The sequence below is a fragment of the Salmo salar genome, chromosome 07 (assembly GCF_965601325.2).
Source record: "Salmo salar chromosome 07, fSalSal1, whole genome shotgun sequence".
NCBI lineage: Eukaryota > Metazoa > Chordata > Actinopteri > Salmoniformes > Salmonidae > Salmo > Salmo salar.
Window position 1 is genome coordinate 71,413,436 of NC_138297.1, and position 21,565 is coordinate 71,435,000.

General features: G+C 47.6%; 1 long non-coding RNA gene across 1 annotated transcript in view; it reads right to left on the bottom strand.

Moving 5' to 3' along the window:
- Positions 1 to 12,022: 12,022 nt before the first annotated feature.
- LOC106592950 (wnt inhibitory factor 1) overlaps positions 12,023 to 21,565 on the bottom strand; it is a 61,457-nt gene continuing 51,914 nt past the window's right edge. The window contains exons 8-10 of the long non-coding RNA XR_014392843.1: positions 18,241 to 18,336; positions 17,839 to 17,934; positions 12,023 to 12,329 (exon numbers count right to left, since the gene is read on the bottom strand). This is a non-coding gene — a long non-coding RNA (wnt inhibitory factor 1). The remainder of the gene's footprint in view (positions 12,330 to 17,838; positions 17,935 to 18,240; positions 18,337 to 21,565) is intronic.

Consider the following 21,565-nt stretch of genomic DNA (forward strand, 5'->3'; position numbering starts at 1 on the left):
ATTCACTGGTGTGTTTATCCTGTTACCACCATTCACTGGTGTGTTTATCCTGTTACCACCATACACTGGTGTGTTTAACCTGTTACCACCATACACTGGTGTGTTTATCCTGTTACCACCATACACTGGTGTGTTTAACCTGTTACCACCATACACTGGTGTGTTTAACCTGTTACCACCATACACTGATGTGTTTAACCTGTTACCACCATACGCTGGTTCGAGTACAGTGCCTGTGCATTGCTCAACACACACACACACACACACACACACACACACACACACACACACACACACACACACACACACACACACACACACACACCACACACACACACACACACACCCCGCCTCCCCCGATCCAACCCACTCCTCTTCTACCCCTTAGTCTGGTTTCCATCCCTCCATCACTCCATCCCTCCAGACAGACAGATTACCTATATAGATTCTCTGCTCTTTAGACAGACAGACAGACAGACAGACAGACAGACAGACAGACAGACAGACAGACAGACAGACAGACAGACAGACAGACAGACAGACAGACAGACAGACAGACAGACAGACAGACAGACAGACAGACAGACAGACAGACAGACAGACAGACAGACAGACAGACAGACAGACATTACCTATATAGACTTTGTTGATTCTCTAATCTTTAGACAGACAGACATATTTTTCACCTAGTCGGCCTTTAGGCTACTGGCCCAACGCTCTTAACCGCTGAGCTATCTGCCGCCCCGTTTGATGTGTAGCTATAATTACCATCTACTGGCTCTACACCTCCATCCTCTACAACTCCATCCTCTACAGCTCCATCCTCTACAGCTCCATCCTCTACACCTCCATCCTCTACAGCTCCATCCTCTACAGCTCCATCCTCTACAGCTCCATCCTCTACAGTTCCATCCTCTACAGCTCCATCCTCTACAGCTCCATCCTCTACAGCTCCATCCACTACAGCTCCATCCCCTACAGCTCCATCCTCTACAGTTCCATCCACTACACCTCCATCCTCTACAGCTCCATCCCCTACAGCTCATCCACTACAGCTCCATCTTCTACAGCTCCATCCACTACAGCTCCATCCACTACAGCTCCATCCTCTACAGCTCCATCCACTACAGCTCCATCCTCTACAGCTCCATCCTCTACAGCTCCATCCACTACAGCTCCATCCCCTACAGCTCCATCCTCTACAGCTCCATCCCCTACAGCTCCATCCTCTACAGCTCCATCCCCTACAGCTCCATCCACTACAGCTCCATCCCCTACAGCTCCATCCTCTACAGCTCCATCCCCTACAGCTCCATCCCCTACAGCTCCATCCTCTACAGCTCCATCCACTACAGCTCCATCCTCTACAGCTCCATCCACTACAGACTACAGCTCCATCCTCTACAGCTCCATCCTCTACAGCTCTGGCCTCTATGTTTGTTTAGTACAGTTCAAAACAAAGGAAATACATACCATATTATGGTCTGGGCTGGTGTCTAGACCTCTTTAATAGTGTGTGTGTGTGTGTGTGTGTGTGTGTGTGTGTGTGTGTGTGTGTGTGTGTGTGTGTGTGTGTGTGTGTATATATTTATGTGTGTGTGTCTGTGTGCATGTGTGTGTGTATGCTCTCTGAAGTAACAGTGTGATCTGGCCAGGCTGGGCACGGTGAGCCCACAGGCTTATGTTGGCATAGACAGGGATTTACTAGGCTGGTACTTTACCGGCCCACAGACCTGGGATCAAATACTATTTAAAATCCCCTCAGACATGGGTTCAGATACTATTTAAAATCCCATCAGACCTGGGTTCAGATACTATTTAAAATCCCCTCAGACCTGGGTTCAGATATTATTTAAAATCCCATCAGACCTGGGTTCAGATACTATTTAAAATCCCACCAGAACTGGGATCAGATACTATTTAAAATCCCATCAGACCTGGGTTCAGATACTATTTAAAATCCCATCAGACCTGGGTTCAGATACTATTTAAAATCCCATCAGACCTGGGTTCAGATACTATTTAAAATCCCATCAGACCTGGGTTCAGATACTATTTAAAATCCCCTCAGACCTGGGTTCAGATACTATTTAAAATCCCATCAGACATGGGTTCAGATACTATTTAAAATCCCATCAGACCTGGGTTCAGATACTATTTAAAATCTCCTCAGACCTGGGTTCAGATGCTATTTAAAATCCCATCAGACCTGGGTTCAGATACTATTTAAAATCCCCTCAGACCTGGGTTCAGATACTATTTAAAATCCCCTCAGACCTGGGTTCAGATACTATTTAAAATCCCATCAGACCTGGGTTCAGATGCTATTTAAAATCCCATCAGACCTGGGTTCAGATACTATTTAAAATCCCCTCAGACCTGGGTTCAGATACTATTTAAAATCCCCTCAGACCTGGGTTCAGATACTATTTAAAATCCCATCAGACCTGGGTTCAGATACTATTTAAAATCCCATCAGACCTGGGATCAGATACTATTTAAAATCCCCTCAGACCTGGGTTCAGATACTATTTAAAATCTCCTCAGACCTGGGTTCAGATGCTATTTAAAATCCCATCAGACCTGGGTTCAGATACTATTTAAAATTCCCTCAGACCTGGGTTCAGATACTATTTAAAATCCCCTCAGACCTGGGTTCAGATACTATTTAAAATCCCATCAGACCTGGGTTCAGATGCTATTTAAAATCCCATCAGACCTGGGTACAGATACTATTTAAAATCCCATCAGACCTGGGTTCAGATACTATTTAAAATCCCATCAGACCTGGGTTCAGATACTATTTAAAATCCCATCAGACCTGGGTTCAGATGCTATTTAAAATCCCATCAGACCTGGGTTCAGATACTATTTAAAATCCCCTCAGACCTGGGTTCAGATACTATTTAAAATCCCATCAGACCTGGGTTCAGATACTATTTAAAATCCCATCAGACCTGGGTTCAGATACTATTTAAAATCTCCTCAGACCTGGGTTCAGATACTATTTAAAATCCCATCAGACCTGGGTTCAGATACTATTTAAAATCCCATCAGACCTGGGTTCAGATACTATTTAAAATCCCATCAGACCTGGGTTCAGATGCTATTTAAAATCCCCTCAGACCTGGGTTCAGATACTATTTAAAATCCCATCAGACCTGGGTTCAGATACTATTTAAAATCCCCTCAGACCTGGGTTCAGATATTATTTAAAATCCCATCAGACCTGGGTTCAGATACTATTTAAAATCCCATCAGACCTGGGTTCAGATACTATTTAAAATCTCCTCAGACCTGGGTTCAGATACTATTTAAAATCCCATCAGACCTGGGTTCAGATACTATTTAAAATCCCATCAGACCTGGGATCAGATACTATTTAAAATCCCATCAGACCTGGGTTCAGATACTATTTAAAATCCCCTCAGACCTGGGTTCAGATACTATTTAAAATCCCATCAGACCTGGGTTCAGATACTATTTAAAATCCCATCAGACCTGGGATCAGATACTATTTAAAATCCCCTCAGACCTGCGTTCAGATACTATTTAAAATCCCATCAGACCTGGGTTCAGATACTATTTAAAATCCCCTCAGACCTGGGTTCAGATACTATTTGAAATCCCCTCAGACCTGGGTTCAGATACTATTTAAAATCCCATCAGACCTGGGTTCAGATGCTATTTAAAATCCCATCAGACCTGGGTTCAGATACTATTTAAAATCCCCTCAGACCTGGGTTCAGATATTATTTAAAATCCCATCAGACCTGGGTTCAGATACTATTTAAAATCCCATCAGACCTGGGTTCAGATACTATTTAAAATCTCCTCAGACCTGGGTTCAGATACTATTTAAAATCCCATCAGACCTGGGTTCAGATACTATTTAAAATCCCATCAGACCTGGGTTCAGATACTATTTAAAATCTCCTCAGACCTGGGTTCAGATACTATTTAAAATCCCCTCAGACATGGGTTCAGATACTATTTAAAATCCCATCAGACCTGGGTTGTCACGACTTCCGCCGAGGTCGGTCCCTCTCCTTGTTCTGGCGGCATTCGGCGGTCGATGTCACCGGTCTTCTAGCCATCGCTGATCCATCTTTCATTTTCGATTGGTTTTGTCTTTATTTTCTACACACCTGGTTTTCATTATCCAATTCCATGTTCATGTATTTAACCCTCTGTTTCCCCCATGTTTGTTGTGTGATTGTTTCTGTGTTCAGTTCGGTTCATGATGGCTGGTTTTTCCACGGGTGCTGTGTTCACCGTGCGTAATGTTTACCGTTGGTTATTGGTCAAGTGTATTTGTTACCTTGTGCCTTTATTTTTTGAGTAAAGTACATTGCTCACTCATTTTGCTCTCCTGCGCCTGACTTCATGCACCAGCTACACCCACCTTCTGACATGGGTTCAGATACTATTTAAAATCCCATCAGACCTGGGTTCAGATACTATTTAAAATCTCCTCAGACCTGGGTTCAGATACTATTTAAAATCCCATCAGACCTGGGTTCAGATACTATTTAAAATCCCATCAGACCTGGGTTCAGATACTATTTAAAATCCCCTCAGACCTGGGTTCAGATACTATTTAAAATCCCATCAGACCTGGGTTCAGATACTATTTAAAATCCCCTCAGACCTGGGTTCAGATACCATTTAAAATCTCCTCAGACCTGGGTTCAGATGCTATTTAAAATCCCATCAGACCTGGGTTCAGATACTATTTAAAATCTCCTCAGACCTGGGTTCAGATACTATTTAAAATCCCATCAGACCTGGGTTCAGATACTATTTAAAATCCCCTCAGACCTGGGTTCAGATACCATTTAAAATCTCCTCAGACCTGGGTTCAGATACTATTTAAAATCCCATCAGACCTGGGTTCAGATACTATTTAAAATCTCCTCAGACCTGGGTTCAGATACTATTTAAAATCCCTTCAGACCTGGGATCAAATACTATTTAAAATCCCCTCAGACCTGGGTTCAGGTACTATTTAAAATCCCCTAAGACCTGGGTTCAGGTACTATTTAAAATTGTTCAAATACTTTCAGCGTTTGCTCTAGTCTGCCTGGAGTGCCAGGTGGGCTGCTAGGGTTGTCACTTCTCTATTGGTTCCTTTGCACCAGACAAGCTCTATCAAACACAGCTAAATTATTTGAAATTATTTCAAATAGTAGTTGAACCCAGGTTAGGGTCACGCTCGCCCCAGCCCTTCGCCAACCTCCCTTAGATTTACAAAAGGGATAAAACGTGTTGTTTTAATGCTGAATTACTCCTGGGTTGTGTCTGAAATAGTACCCTATTCCCTATGTAGTGCACTCCTTTGAACCAGGGCCCATGGGGAATAGGGAGCCTTTATGGACAGAGCCCTGCTCCTCTCCCCTGCTACAGCCACTACAGCCTGAACAACAATGTTCTGAGCACGAGACAGACAGACAGACAGACAGACAGACAGGGCAAAGACTAAAACAAGCTGGGTCTCTGTTACCGTGGTGATGAGTTAAAATGGCTGCTAATGACTGTTTTGTTGGCTTGTTCATAAAGATCTGATGAACCCACCAAACCACTAAATGATGGAAATATTGTCCTTTAGATAAATAGGTAAATGTGTGTGTGTGTGTGTGTGTGTGTGTGTGTGTGTGTGTGTGTGTGTGTGTGTGTGTGTGTGTGTGTGTGTGTGTGTGTGTGTGTGTGTGAAATGTAACCACATCTCAGCCTGATCACACAGAAGAAAAATACATTAATAGTCTGAACGACCAGCTGGAACAGACTGTCAGGAGACAGAACGACCAGCTGGAACAGACTGTCAGGAGACAGAACGACCAGCTGGAACAGACTGTCAGGAGACAGAACGACCAGCTGGAACAGACTGTCAGGAGACAGAACGACCAGCTGGAACAGACTGTCAGGAGACAGAACGACCAGCTGGAACAGACTGTCAGGAGACAGAACGACCAGCTGGAACAAACTCTCAGGAGACAGAACGACCAGCTGGAACAGTCTTGTATAGCTTAACCAGGGGTTTTGGCCAGCCTGGGTAACATGTGGTTCGGGTCCAACATCTGTGCCATCTGATACTTGAAAAGTAATGTCACTGGCCTGGCGGGCTAGTCTGGCACATTTTCTACAATGCCGGTTCTACTATCCCCATTCTACTATCCCGATTCTACTATCCAGGTTCTACTATCCCGATTCTACTATCCAGGTTCTACTATCCAGGTTCTACTATCCCGATTCTACTATCCAGGTTCTACTATCCCGATTCTACTATCCAGGTTCTACTATCCAGGTTCTACTATCCAGGTTCTACTATCCAGGTTCTACTATCCAGGTTCTACTATCCCCATTTTACTATCCAGGTTCTACTATGCCGGTTCTACTATGCCGGTTCTACTATCCAGGTTCTACTATGCCGGTTCTACTATCCAGGTTCTACTATCCCGGTTCTACTATCCCGATTCTACTATCCCGGTTCTACTATCCAGGTTCTACTATGCCCATTCTACTATCCCGGTTTTACTATCCAGATTCTACTATCCAGATTCTACTATCCCAGTTCTACTATCCAGGTTCTACTATCCCAGTTCTACTATCCAGCTTCTACTATCCCCATTCTACTATCCCGGTTCTACTATCCCGGTTCTACTATCCCGGTTCTACTATCCCCATTCTATCATCCCCATTCTACTATCCCCGTTCTACTATCCCCGTTCTACTATCCCCGTTCTACTATCCCGGTTCTACTATCCCCGTTCTACTATCCCCGTTCTACTATCCCCGTTCTACTATCCCCGTTCTACTATCCCCGTTCTACTATCCCCGTTCTACTATCCCGGTTCTACTATCCCGGTTCTACTATCCAGGTTCTACTATCCCGGTTCTACTATCCCGGTTCTACTATCCCGGTTCTACTATCTCGATTCTACTCTCCCGGTTCTACTCTCCCGGTTCTACTATCCCGGTTCTACTCTCCCGGTTCTACTCTCCCGATTCTACTATCCCGGTTCTACTCTCCCGGTTCTACTCTCCCGATTCTACTCTCCCGATTCTACTATCTCGATTCTACTATCCCCATTCTACTATCCCGGTTCTACTTTCCCTGTTCTACTCTCCCGGTTCCAAGTACTTGCCTTTGGCTAGCAGGCTAGCAGGGCTATCCATCTGGAGCGTAATGTAACCAGGTAAAGAACTCGATAAGTAAAATCACAACCATGAAACCAAATGTAGCATTTACAAACTGTTTATTTTAATAATACATTACATACATGAAGAAATAAAGAACAGCAAATGGATTACTTTAAAGTTTTTTACGATATATTAGACAGTTCATGTAGTGTCATCATGTTATAAACGAAATATTAAAACACTAAATAGTAACGTTTTTTAAAAAGAGACAAATGTACTTGTTGTTTTAATACTACTTTATTATGTCATCTAAAATAAAACCACTAGATAAATACTCAACCAAAAAAAGTGGTTCACAACAAAAAGTCTATTTAATCCGCATGTAAAAGTAAACGGATTAGGCTTTTAGAATACATAATATTTATCTGGGAATGGAAACTTTAAAGGATTTGAATAGGATTTACACCATCAGGGGATAGAGATTACAGTTTCAACTGAAGACAGTAGAGATTCTTCTATATATTAATACATTTATAGTTGAGGTTTGTATTTCTTATTGCTTTCTTTGGCTTTCTTTCTTTCAGGAAGAGTGTTGCTGGGCTGGTATGGTGAGATAGTGTTGCTGGGCTGGTATGGTGATACATTAGAAGTGAGGATGATTTGAAAGGTGCACGATGCTGAAATTGCTCCGCCATTTCCTGGTTACTAAAATTCTAATAGTTTATTTAACTTCAGTTTATGTGACAACTAAACCGCTGTGGAATATATTTTGCATAACCAAAAATATTGTATTTTCAGTTGATGTACAAAACCCCATAGTAAAAGACGCAAAAAAACTAAACTTAAGAAGGAGAAGCATAGAAAATAGCGCACATAGAACAGATTTACGGCTTTTTAGACTTGCTTTCGATGCCAATGACAGATCTATAACTCGCATTTCTATGTGAATTTGGTTGGGTCGCCCCCCCCAAAAAATGGCATATTGCAGCTATAAGTTGGATCCTCTTGGCCTATGATCTGTCTTGAGGCCTTTGAACCCCCCCTCAAAAAAATGATCTCTTCACATATGACCAACTATATTCACTGTCCTCTTTACTGTTGTTTTATTTCTTTACCTACCTATTGTTCAGCTAATACCTTTTTTTGCACTATTGGTTAGAGCCTGTAAGTAAGCATTTCACTGTAAGGTCTACACCTGTTGTACTCAGCGCACGTAACAAATGAACTTTGATTTGATATGATGATGATCCTGTCTGGCCATCAGTCAACTACATAAGAAATAAGAGAGGTCTTCTAGTATCTTTAGTGGTGGTGTCCTCTACCGATACAATACCCAGTCAATCACTTCTCCACTTCCTTCTTAGGAAGCCATAGAAAGACAGACAGCTCAGGGCAAACACACAGACACCACCATCCAGCATCATAGAACACTAACAAACAGATGAGTCACACTCTCCTCTCTGTCTCCGGTTGTCAGGGTTACGGTTACTCAGGTGATTTAGAGCGATTGTGAAGCATTATGACTGTACTGACAGCAGCCACCAGAATTCCTCCACAGACTAAAGACTTCAGAGATATCTGAACGAAGGCTAGGTGCGTGGAAGGATGACCAAGTGAAAGAATACACAGGAGAACAGCAACAGAAACACACCAAAACAAAAACCACCAATGGATTCCTACACTCTTATCTAGAACCTAACAAGGTTCTTCGGCTGTCCCCATAGGAGAACCCTTTGAAGAACCCTTGTTGGTTCCAGGTAGATGCCTTTTGGTTCCACTCCTATCGACAGAGGGTTCTACATGGAACCTAAAATGGTACTACATGTAACCAAAAAGAGTTTTATCTGGAACCAAAAAGGGTTCACATAGCCGAATAACCCTTTTGGAACTATTTTTTCTAAGACTGTAAGAAAATGAGATGAGATGAGATGAGATGAGTGGTGTGTGTGTGTGTGTGTGTGTGTGTCTGTAGGAGCAGCTGACCATGTAGATTGGTCTAGGGTAGGTAGGTAGTGGGAGGGGTTTGATGATAGGTAGGTAGGTAGGTAGTGGGAGGGGCTGAGGGTAGGTATCTAAGGTAGCTAGGTAGTGGGAGGGGTTTGATGGTTGGTAGGTAGGCAGTGGGAGGGGATGAGGGTAGATAGGTAGGCAGTGGGAGGGGATGAGGGTAGGTAGCTAGGAGGTGGGAGGGATGAGGGTAGGTAGCTAGGTAGTGGGAGGGGATGAGGGTAGGTAGCTAGGTAGTGGGAGGGGCTGAGGGTAGGTAGCTAGGCAGTGGGAGGGGATGAAGGTAGGTAGCTAGGTAGTGGGAGGGGATGAGGGTAGGTAGCTAGGTAGTGGGAGGGGCTGAGGGTAGATATCTAAGGTAGCTAGGCAGTGGGAGGGGATGAGGGTAGGTAGCTGGGTAGTGGGAGGGGATGAGGGTAGGTAGCTAGGTAGTGGGAGGGGATGAGGGTAGGTAGCTAGGTAGTGGGAGGGGATGAGGGTAGGTAGCTAGGTAGTGGGAGGGGATGAGGGTAGGTATCTAAGGTAGCTAGGTAGTGGGAGGGGATGAGGGTAGGTAGGCAGTGGGAGGGGATGAGGGTAGGTAGGTAGGCAGTGGGAGGGGATGAGGGTAGGTAGCTGGGCAGTGGGAGGGGGATGAGGGTAGGTTGGTAGGCAGTGGGAGGGGATGAGGGTAGGTAGCTAGGCAGTGGGAGGGGTAGAGGGTAGATAGGTAGGCAGTGGGAGGGGATGAGGGTAGGTAGATAGGCAGTGGGAGGGGATGAGGGTAGGTAGGTAGGCAGTGGGAGGGGATGAGAGTAGGTAGGTAGGCAGTGGGAGGGGATGAGGGTAGGTAGCTAGGCAGTGGGAGGGGATGAGGGTAGGTAGGTAGGCAGTGGGAGGGGATGAGGGTAGGTAGCTAGGTAGTGGGAGGGGATGAGGGTAGGTAGCTAGGTAGTGGGAGGGGATGAGGGTAGGTAGCTAGGTAGGTAGGCAGTGGGAGGGGATGAGGGTAGGTAGCTAGGTAGTGGGAGGGGATGAGGGTAGGTAGGTAGCCAGTGGGAGGGGATGAGGGTAGGTAGGTAGCCAGTGGGAGGGGATGAGGGTAGGTAGGTAGCCAGTGGGAGGGGATGAGGGTAGGTAGCTGGGCAGTGGGAGGGGATGAGGGTAGGTAGGTAGGCAGTGGGAGGGGATGAGGGTAGATAGCTAGCCAGAGGGAGAGGATGAGGGTAGGTAGCTAGCCAGTGGGAGGGGATGAGGGTAGGTAGCTAGCCAGTGGGAGGGGATGAGGGTAGGTAGCTAGCCAGTGGGAGGGGATGAGGGTAGGTAGGTAGCCAGTGGGAGGGGATGAGGGTAGGTAGCTAGGCAGTGGGAGGGGATGAGGGTAGGTAGCTAGCCAGTGGGAGGGGATGAGGGTAGGTAGCTAGCCAGTGGGAGGGAATGAGGGTAGGTAGGTAGCCAGTGGGAGGGGATGAGGCTAGGTAGCTAGCCAGTGGGAGGGGGTGAGGCTAGGTAGGTAGCCAGTGGGAGGGGATGAGGGTAGGTAGGTAGCCAGTGGGAGGGGATGAGGGTAGGTAGGTAGCCAGTGGGAGGGGATGAGGGTAGGTAGCTGGGCAGTGGGAGGGGATGAGGGTAGGTAGGTAGGCAGTGGGAGGGGATGAGGGTAGATAGCTAGCCAGAGGGAGAGGATGAGGGTAGGTAGCTAGCCAGTGGGAGGGGATGAGGGTAGGTAGCTAGCCAGTGGGAGGGGATGAGGGTAGGTAGCTAGCCAGTGGGAGGGGATGAGGGTAGGTAGCTAGCCAGTGGGAGGGGATGAGGGTAGGTAGCTAGCCAGTGGGAGGGGATGAGGGTAGGTAGGTAGCCAGTGGGAGGGGATGAGGGTAGGTAGCTAGGCAGTGGGAGGGGATGAGGGTAGGTAGGTAGCCAGTGGGAGGGGATGAGGGTAGGTAGCTAGCCAGTGGGAGGGGATGAGGGTAGGTAGGTAGCCAGTGGGAGGGGATGAGGCTAGGTAGCTAGCCAGTGGGAGGGGGTGAGGCTAGGTAGGTAGCCAGTGGGAGGGGATGAGGCTAGGTAGGTAGCCAGTGGGAGGGGATGAGGCTAGGTAGGTAGCCAGTGGGAGAGGATGAGGCTAGGTAGGTAGCCAGTGGGAGGAGTGAGGGTAGGTAGGTAGGCAGTGGGAGGGGATGAGGGTAGATAGCTAGCCAGAGGGAGAGGATGAGGGTAGGTAGCTAGCCAGTGGGATGGGATGAGGGTAGGTAGGTAGCCAGTGGGATGGGATGAGGGTAGGTAGGTAGCCAGTGGGAGGGGATGAGGGTAGGTAGGTAGCCAGTGGGAGGGGATGAGGGTAGGTAGCTAGCCAGTGGGAGGGGATGAGGGTAGGTAGGTAGCCAGTGGGAGGGGATGAGGGTAGGTAGCTAGCCAGTGGGAGGGGATGAGGGTAGGTAGCTAGCCAGTGGGAGGGGATGAGGGTAGGTAGGTAGCCAGTGGGAGGGATGAGGGTAGGTAGGTAGCCAGTGGGAGGGGATGAGGCTAGGTAGGTGTGGTAATAAATGGTGTATAACATCACGTATGGGTATAAGTAGTCTACCACAGAGGACAGGAGGAGGTGCTGGGGGACTGGTGGGGTTTTCTGCACACCTGGGTTCAAATACTACTTCAAATAATTACACATGCTTTATATGTTGTTGATTGAGTTTGCCTTGCTTAACAGACCAGTAGCACTGTCCTAAAACCGCAAAATCCTCCCATCAAACACAGCCCATCAAACCCCGCCCATCAAACCCCACCCATCAAACCCCACCCATCAAACCCAACCCATCAAACCCAACCCATCAAACCCCACCCATCAAACCCCACCCATCAAACCCCACCCATCAAACCCCACCCATCAAACCCCACCCATCAAACCCCACCCATCAAACCCCGCCCATCAAACCCCGCCCATCAAACCCCGCCCACCAGGCCGCACCCATCAGGCGCTGCCAACCAGACTAGAGCAGATGCTGAAAGTATCTGAAAGATGTTGAATAGTGCTTGAACCCAGGTGTGGTTGTCTGGACCCAGGTCTTATACCACGTAATTGGTCTCTGCTGGGATGTCGGCATCGGGGACGTCTTTCACCTCCTTGGCAGAGGAGGAGTGCTGCTGAGGCTTGTGTTTAGGGCCTGATGAGAGACGATGGCTGTTAGGGGCACCTCCTCTGTATACTGAGAGAGAGAGAGAGAGAGAGAGAGATAGAGTGAGAGAGAGAGAGAGAAGAGGAAAGGAAGGAGGTAGGTAGATAGGTATGGAGTGGGAGAGAGAGAGACAGAGCGAGAAAGAGGTGGGTGAGTAGAGAGAGAGGAGAGAGAAAGGGAGAGAGAGAAAGAGGGGGAGAGTAGAGAGAGAGGAGAGAGAAAGGGAGGGAGAGAAAAAGGGGGGTGAGTAGTGAGAGAGGAGAGAGAAAGGGAGGGAGAGAAAGAGGGGGTGAGTAGAGAGAGAGGAGAGAGAAAGGGAGAGAGAGAAAGAGGGGGGTGAGTAGTGAGAGAGGAGAGAGAAAGGGAGGGAGAGAAAGAGGGGGGTGAGTAGAGAGAGAGGAGAGAGAAAGGGAGGGAGAAAAAGAGGGGGTGAGTAGAGAGAGAGAGGAGAGAGAAAGGGAGGGAGAGAAAGAGGGGGGAGAGTAGAGAGAGAGAGGAGAGAGAAAGGGAGGGAGGGAGGGAAAGAGGGGGGTGAGTAGAGAGAGAGAGGAGAGAGAAAGGGAGGGAGGGAAAGAGGGGGGTGAGTAGAGAGAGAGGAGAGAGAAAGGGAGGGAGAGAAAGAGGGGGGTGAGTAGAGAGAGAGAGGAGAGAGAAAGGGAGGGAGAGAAAGAGGGGGGTGAGTAGAGAGAGAGAGGAGAGAGAAAGGGAGGGAGAGAAAGAGGGGGGTGAGTAGAGAGAGAGGAGAGAGAAAGGGAGGGAGAGAAAGAGGGGGGTGAGTAGAGAGAGAGGAGAGAGAAAGGGAGGGAGGGAAAGAGGGGGGTGAGTAGAGAGAGAGGAGAGAGAAAGGGAGGGAGAGAAAGAGGGGGGTGAGTAGAGAGAGAGGAGAGAGAAAGGGAGGGAGAGAAAGAGGGGGGTGAGTAGAGAGAGGAGAGAGAAAGGGAGGGAGAGAAAGAGGGGGTGAGTAGAGAGAGGAGAGAGAAAGGGAGGGAGAGAAAGAGGGGGTGAGTAGAGAGAGAGGAGAGAGAAAGGGAGGGAGGGAGGGAAAGAGGGGGTGAGTAGAGAGAGAGGAGAGAGAAAGGGAGGGAGGGAAAGAGGGGGGTGAGTAGAGAGAGGAGAGAGAAAGGGAGGGAGAGAAAGAGGGGGGTGAGTAGAGAGAGAGGAGAGAGAAAGGGAGGGAGAGAAAGAGGGGGGAGAGTAGAGAGAGAGAGGAGAGAGAAAGGGAGGGAGAGAAAGAGGGGGTGAGTAGAGAGAGAGAGGAGAGAGAAAGGGAGGGAGGGATGGAAAGAGGGGGTGAGTAGAGAGAGAGAGGAGAGAGAAAGGGAGGGAGGGAAAGAGGGGGGTGAGTAGAGAGAGGAGAGAGAAAGGGAGGGAGAGAAAGAGGGGGGTGAGTAGAGAGAGAGGAGAGAGAAAGGGAGGGAGAGAAAGAGGGGGGAGAGTAGAGAGAGAGAGGAGAGAGAAAGGGAGGGAGGGAGGGAAAGAGGGGGTGAGTAGAGAGAGAGAGGAGAGAGAAAGGGAGGGAGGGAAAGAGGGGGGTGAGTAGAGAGAGAGAGGAGAGAGAAAGGGAGGGAGGGAGGGAAAGAGGGGGTGAGTAGAGAGAGAGAGGAGAGAGAAAGGGAGGGAGGGAAAGAGGGGGGTGAGTAGAGAGAGAGGAGAGAGAAAGGGAGGGAGAGAAAGAGGGGGTGAGTAGAGAGAGAGAGGAGAGAGAAAGGGAGGGAGAGAAAGAGGGGGGTGAGTAGAGAGAGAGGAGAGAGAAAGGGAGGGAGAGAAAGAGGGGGGAGAGTAGAGAGAGAGGAGAGAGAAAGGGAGGGAGAGAAAGAGGGGGGTGAGTAGAGAGAGAGGAGAGAGAAAGGGAGGGAGAGAAAGAGGGGGGTGAGTAGAGAGAGAGGAGAGAGAAAGGGAGGGAGAGAAAGAGGGGGGTGAGTAGAGAGAGAGGAGAGAGAAAGGGAGGGAGAGAAAGAGGGGGGTGAGTAGAGAGAGGAGAGAGAAAGGGAGGGAGAGAAAGAGGGGGGTGAGTAGAGAGAGAGAGGAGAGAGAAAGGGAGGGAGAGAAAGAGGGGGGTGAGTAGAGAGAGAGAGGAGAGAGAAAGGGAGGGGAGAAAGAGGGGGGTGAGTAGAGAGAGAGAGGAGAGAGAAAGGGAGGGAGGGAAAGAGGGGGGTGAGTAGAGAGAGAGGAGAGAGAAAGGGAGGGAGAGAAAGAGGGGGGTGAGTAGAGAGAGAGAGGAGAGAGAAAGGGAGGGAGAGAAAGAGGGGGGTGAGTAGAGAGAGAGAGGAGAGAGAAAGGGAGGGAGGGAAAGAGGGGGGTGAGTAGAGAGAGAGGAGAGAGAAAGGGAGGGAGGGAAAGAGGGGGGTGAGTAGAGAGAGGAGGAGAGAGAAAGGGAAGGGATGAAGAAAGAGGGGGGTGAGTAGAGAGAGAGGAGAGACAAAGGGAGGGAAAGAGGGGGGTGAGTAGAGAGAGAGGAGAGAGAAAGGGAGGGAGAGAAAGAGGGGGGTGAGTAGAGAGAGAGAGGAGAGAGAAAGGGAGGGAGAGAAAGAGGGGGTGTGAGAGAGAGAGAGAGGAGAGAGAAAGGGAGGGAGGGAAAGAGGGGGGTGAGTAGAGAGAGAGAGGAGAGAGAAAGGGAGGGAGGGAAAGAGGGGGTGAGTAGAGAGAGAGGAGAGAGAAAGGGAGGGAGAGAAAGAGGGGGGTGAGTAGAGAGAGGAGAGAGAAAGGGAGGGGTGAGTAGAGAGAGGAGAGAGAGAGAGAGAGAGAGAAAGGTGGAAGTGGTAGGTCATGTGATGAAAGGTATGTGTAGAGGCCCTGAGGGGAGCACCACTCAACACTAGTCATATTTTCCTATTGTTTCTAGTGTTTATAAGCCTCTGTTCTGGTCTGGAACCAAATCAAGGAGACTAATGACCGCTAATGACGTAACACCAAACAAACACCAATAAGTAGCCTTGTGTGTGTGTGTGTGTGTGTGTGTGTGCGACCATGATCTGATATGTTGCAGCTTCCCCTCTTCCTGTCAGATGTTTTATTTTTACTTAACCTTTTATTTTAACTAGGCAAGTCAGTTAAGAACAAATTCTTATTTACAATGACGGTCTACACCGGCCAAACCCGGATGACGCTGGACCAATTGAGCGCAGCCCTATGGGACTCCCAATCATGGCCGGTTGTGATACAGCCTGGATTTGAACCAGGGTGTCTGTAGTGCTGCCTCTAGCACTGAGACGTAGTGCCTTAGACCGCTGCACCACTCGGGAGCCCAAACATGTGGGTTGGTGTTTTCCTCAGAGGCTCCACCACAGCAGAGAACTAACAACTTAAAGGAGGAGTTGAGCTTCTCAGAGCCTCTATTTCATTCATGTTTCTATGAGCTGAAACCAAGTCAGAGTGGTGTTGAGTTACCTTATTCCCTGGCCTACGGTACACTAATTACCACCAGGCCCCATACGGCTCTGGTCAAATGTGGTGCACTACAAAGGGAATAGGGTGCCGATTAGGACAGCCTAAATCACTGTGGTGTTGTGTTACCGTGGGATTACATGTGATCCATCATCCTACAGGTGGCAGTCGACTGCCAGGGCTACATACCAAATGGAACCCTATTCCCTACATAGCGCACTACCAGAGCCCTATTAGCCCTCATCAAAAGTAGTGCACTATATAGGGAATAGGGTGCCATTTGGGATGCCGCCTTGGGAAAGTGGCTTTATGGGGGGGGGGGGGTATTAGGGAGGCAGCTTTGTAATGTGATTGTGTAACTAAACTCACTCTAATTACAGTGTTATTAAACCACTAAACTCACTCTATTAGTGTTATTAAACCACTAAACTCACTCTATTAGTGTTATTAAACCACTAAACTCACTCTATTGGTGTTATTAAACCACTAAACTCACTCTATTACAGTGTTATTAAACCACTAAACTCACTCTTATTACAGTGTTACTAAACCACTAAACTCACTCTATTACAGTGTTATTAAACCACTAAACTCACTCTATTACAGTGTTATTAAACCACTAAACTCACTCTATTACAGTGTTACTAAACCACTAAACTCACTCTATTAGTGTTATTAAACCACTAAACTCACTCTATTAGTGTTATTAAACCACTAAACTCACTCTATTAGTGTTATTAAACCACTAAACTCACTCTATTACAGTGTTATTAAACCACTAAACTCACTCTTATTACAGTGTTACTAAACCACTAAACTCACTCTATTACAGTGTTATTAAACCACTAAACTTACTCTATTACAGTGTTATTAAACCACTAAACTCACTCTTATTACAGTGTTATTAAACCACTAAACTCACTCTATTACAGTGTTATTAAACCACTAAACTCACTCTATTACAGTGTTATTAAACCACTAAACTCACTCTTATTACAGTGTTATTAAACCACTAAACTCACTCTATTACAGTGTTATTAAACCACTAAACTCACTCTATTACAGTGTTATTAAACCACTAAACTCACTCTATTACAGTGTTATTAAACCACTAAACTCACTCTTATTACAGTGTTATTAAACCACTAAACTCACTCTATTACAGTGTTATTAAACCACTAAACTCACTCTATTACAGTGTTATTAAACCACTAAACTCACTCTATTACAGTGTTATTAAACCACTAAACTCACTCTATTACAGTGTTATTAAACCACTAAACTCACTCTTATTACAGTGTTATTAAACCACTAAACTCACTCTTATTACAGTGTTATTAAACCACTAAACTCACTCTTATTACAGTGTTATTAAACCACTAAACTCACTCTATTACAGTGTTATTAAACCACTAAACTCACTCTATTAGTGTTATTAAACCACTAAACTCACTCTTATTACAGTGTTATTAAACCACTAAACTCACTCTTATTACAGTGTTATTAAACCACTAAACTCACTCTTATTACAGTGTTATTAAACCACTAAACTCACTCTTATTACAGTGTTATTAAACCACTAAACTCACTCTATTAGTGTTATTAAACCACTAAACTCACTCTTATTACAGTGTTATTAAACCACTAAACTCACTCTATTAGTGTTATTAAACCACTAAACTCACTCTTATTACAGTGTTATTAAACCACTAAACTCACTCTATTACAGTGTTATTAAACCACTAAACTCACTCTTATTACAGTGTTATTAAACCACTAAACTCACTCTTATTACAGTGTTATTAAACCACTAAACTCACTCTTATTACAGTGTTATTAAACCACTAAACTCACTCTATTACAGTGTTATTAAACCACTAAACTCACTCTATTAGTGTTATTAAACCACTAAACTCACTCTTATTACAGTGTTATTAAACCACTAAACTCACTCTTATTACAGTGTTATTAAACCACTAAACTCACTCTTATTACAGTGTTATTAAACCACTAAACTCACTCTTATTACAGTGTTATTAAACCACTAAACTCACTCTTATTACAGTGTTATTAAACCACTAAACTCACTCTATTACAGTGTTATTAAACCACTAAACTCACTCTTATTACAGTGTTATTAAACCACTAAACTCACTCTTATTACAGTGGCGTCCGTGCCAGCCCTCCTTACACAGGCACTTGTTAGGTTCCACACAGGTCCCGTGGGCTCCACAGCTGGGCTCACAGACAGCTACACACACACACACACACACACACACACACACACACACACACACACACACACACACACACACACACAGACACACACACACACACACAGGGTCAGACATACACAGACATGTACACATTATCAGAGACACACATTGTCAAAGTCACACATACATATTCTGACACATGAATTCATGACTTTATGATGCAAAACACAACATGGCATGTCACATTCTTCCATACTACATGTACATTGTGTGCTACATTATATTCCCTCAGTTCATCCCAAAGCGGAAGCAGCAGTGTCCGGGGGTCGGGTTAGACTTACCCTTGGAACACAGGTCACCGTGGAAACCCTTGTCACATTTGCATTTGTTTTTCCCAGTGCATTTCCCTCCGTTTCTGCAGGGCTGGAGACATTTACCTGGACAACACAGACACAGGACAGGCTCACATGTAGAGTACTACTCATCTATACTGTACAGTTAACCACAGGCCTCAGTCTACTGATTGGCTAAAAGAAAATCTATATTTAACATGCTTTTTAAGTATAGGAATAGGATTATTCTGGCTCCGGGAAACTGTCGATATAAATTATACAATTGTAGACGTCCATTACTTCAGGTGTGGAAGACGGTGGGAGAAGGAATGGCATATACTGTACATGTTGTCTTAGACATTCTGTGGGTCAAACGATCAATTACCCTGGTCCCCCTGGGGCTTAATACAGACGACCGTGTTTCCCAAATGGTACACTATTCTCTACTTAGTGCACTACTTTTGGACCAGGGCCCTATGGGAATTAGGGTGCCTTTTGGGACGGAGGTAGAAATGGACAGTAAGAGAAGTGGAGGTGGTAAAAGGAAATCAACCTCTTTTAATAACACAGCCCCGCTGTGAGCAGAGCCATCTGAGAGATTAGGTTAACACCTCCATATTACATCAATGTCTTCCTGAGTCTCAACCCAGTCTTTGTTCTCACACATATCAATGACATTCACATCCCTGGAGCACAGACAATAAGGGGGGACGCTAGGAAGAAAATAATGAGAGAGAGAGAGAGAGAGAGAGAGAGAGAGAGAGAGACAGAGAAAGAGGGAGACAGAGAGAGAGACAGAGAAAGAGAGAGACAGAGAGAGAGAGAGACAGAGAGAGAGACGAGAGAGAGAGAGAGAGAGAGAGAGAGAGAGAGAGAGAGAGAGAGACAGAGACAGAGAGAGAGACAGAGAGAGAGACAGAGAGAGAGACAGAGAGAGAGAGAGAGAGAGAGAGAGACAGAGAGAGAGACAGAGAGAGAGACAGAGAGAGAGACAGAGAGAGAGAGAGACACACAGAGAGAGAGAGAGAGAGAGAGAGAGAGAGAGAGAGACAGAGAGAGAGAGAGAGAGAGAGAGAGAGAGAGAGAGAGAGAGAGAAAACAAAAAAGAAGTTCACAGAGCTCTATCAAAGCCTGTTTCAACTTCACAGAGGCTTACTGCGATATCGTTTACCTTCAGAAGGCGGCATTAACTGCGCTTTATGTTTGAAAAGTGGTTTTGATATTATCTCGGTCCCAAATGGCACCCTATTCCCTACAGAGTGCACTAGTTTAGACCAGGGCCCCATAGGGGACAGGGTGCCATTTGGGATGTATAAACTAGCTGTGTTTTAAGTCTTTACATTGTTTACCTGCCCTTCTGACTGGGCACTGGAGATCACCAGCCTGCCCCCCCCCCCTTCTGACTGGGAACTGGAGATGACCAGCCTGCCCCCCCCTTCTGACTGGGAACTGGAGATGACCAGCCTGCCCCGTCCTTCTGACTGGGAACTGGAGATCACCAGCCTGCCCCCCCCCCCTGACTGGGAACTGGAGATGACCAGCCTGCCCCCCCCCTTCTGACTGGGAACTGGAGATGACCAGCCTGCCCCGTCCTTCTGACTGGGAACTGGAGATCACCAGCCTGCCCCGCCCTTCTGACTGGGAACTGGAGATCACCAGCCTGCCCCGCCCTTCTGACTGGGAACTGGAGATCACCAGCCTGCCCCGCCCTTCTGACTGGGAACTGGAGATCACCAGCCTGCCCCCCCCCCCTTCTGACTGGGAACTGGAGATGACCAGCCTGCCCCCCCCCCTTCTGACTGGGAACTGGAGATGACCAGCCTGCCCCGTCCTTCTGACTGGGAACTGGAGATCACCAGCCTGCCCTGCCCTTCTGACTGGGAACTGGAGATCACCAGCCTGCCCCGTCCTTCTGACTGGGAACTGGAGATCACCAGCCTGCCCCGCCCTTCTGACTGGGAACTGGAGATGACCAGCCTGCCCCGCCCTTCTGACTGGGAACTGGAGATCACCAGCCTGCCCCGCCCTTCTGACTGGGAACTGGAGATCACCAGCCTGCCCCGCCCTTCTGACTGGGAACTGGAGATCACCAGCCTGCCCCGCCCTTCTGACTGGGAACTGGAGATGACCAGCCTGCCCCGCCCTTCTGACTGGGAACTGGAGATCACCAGCCTGCCCCGCCCTTCTGACTGGGAACTGGAGATCACCAGCCTGCCCCGCCCTTCTGACTGGGAACTGGAGATCACCAGCCTGCCCCGCCCTTCTGACTGGGAACTGGAGATGACCAGCCTGCCCCGCCCTTCTGACTGGGAACTGGAGATCACCAGCCTGCCCCGTCCTTCTGACTGGGAACTGGAGATCACCAGCCTGCCCCGCCCTTCTGACTGGGAACTGGAGATCACCAGCCTGCCCCGCCCTTCTGACTGGGAACTGGAGATCACCAGCCTGCCCCGCCCTTCTGACTGGGAACTGGAGATCACCAGCCTGCCCCGCCCTTCTGACTGGGAACTGGAGATCACCAGCCTGCCCCGCCCTTCTGACTGGGAACTGGAGATCACCAGCCTGCCCCGCCCTTCTGACTAGGAACTGGAGATCACCAGCCTGCCCCGCCCTTCTGACTGGGAACTGGAGATCACCAGCCTGCCCCGTCCTTCTGACTGGGAACTGGAGATGACCAGCCTGCCCCGCCCTTCTGACTGGGAACTGGAGATCACCAGCCTGCCCCGTCCTTGTGACTGGGAACTGGAGATCACCAGCCTGCCCCGTCCTTCTGACTGGGAACTGGAGATCACCAGCCTGCCCCGCCCTTCTGACTGGGAACTGGAGATCACCAGCCTGCCCCGTCCTTCTGACTGGGAACTGGAGATCACCAGCCTGCCCCGTCCTTCTGACTAGGAACTGGAGATCACCAGCCTGCCCCGCTCTTCTGACTGGGAACTGGCGGTCAATGAATGAATCATCGGTGATGGAAAACATCCTGGCTGCATCCTAAATGGCACCCTAATCACTATAGTGCACTTCTTTAGACTAGGGCCCCTAGGGTGTGAATAGGGTTCCATTTGACTAGGGCCCCTAGGGTGTGAATAGGATGCCATTTGACTAGGGCCCCTAGGGTGTGAATAGGGTTCCATTTGGGATGCAGATCCTGTCTTTTGATCCTGTCTTTCAGCTGTGAAACACTGACACAACAGCATGCAATTTGGAATAAAGGCAGGTTTTAAATACAGGGTTTATGTTGGTTATCTCTACGTAGTCAGAGAGCAGCTGTAACAATAGGTTCATGTTGGTTATCTCTACGTAGTCAGAGAGCAGCTGTAACAATAGGTTCATGTTG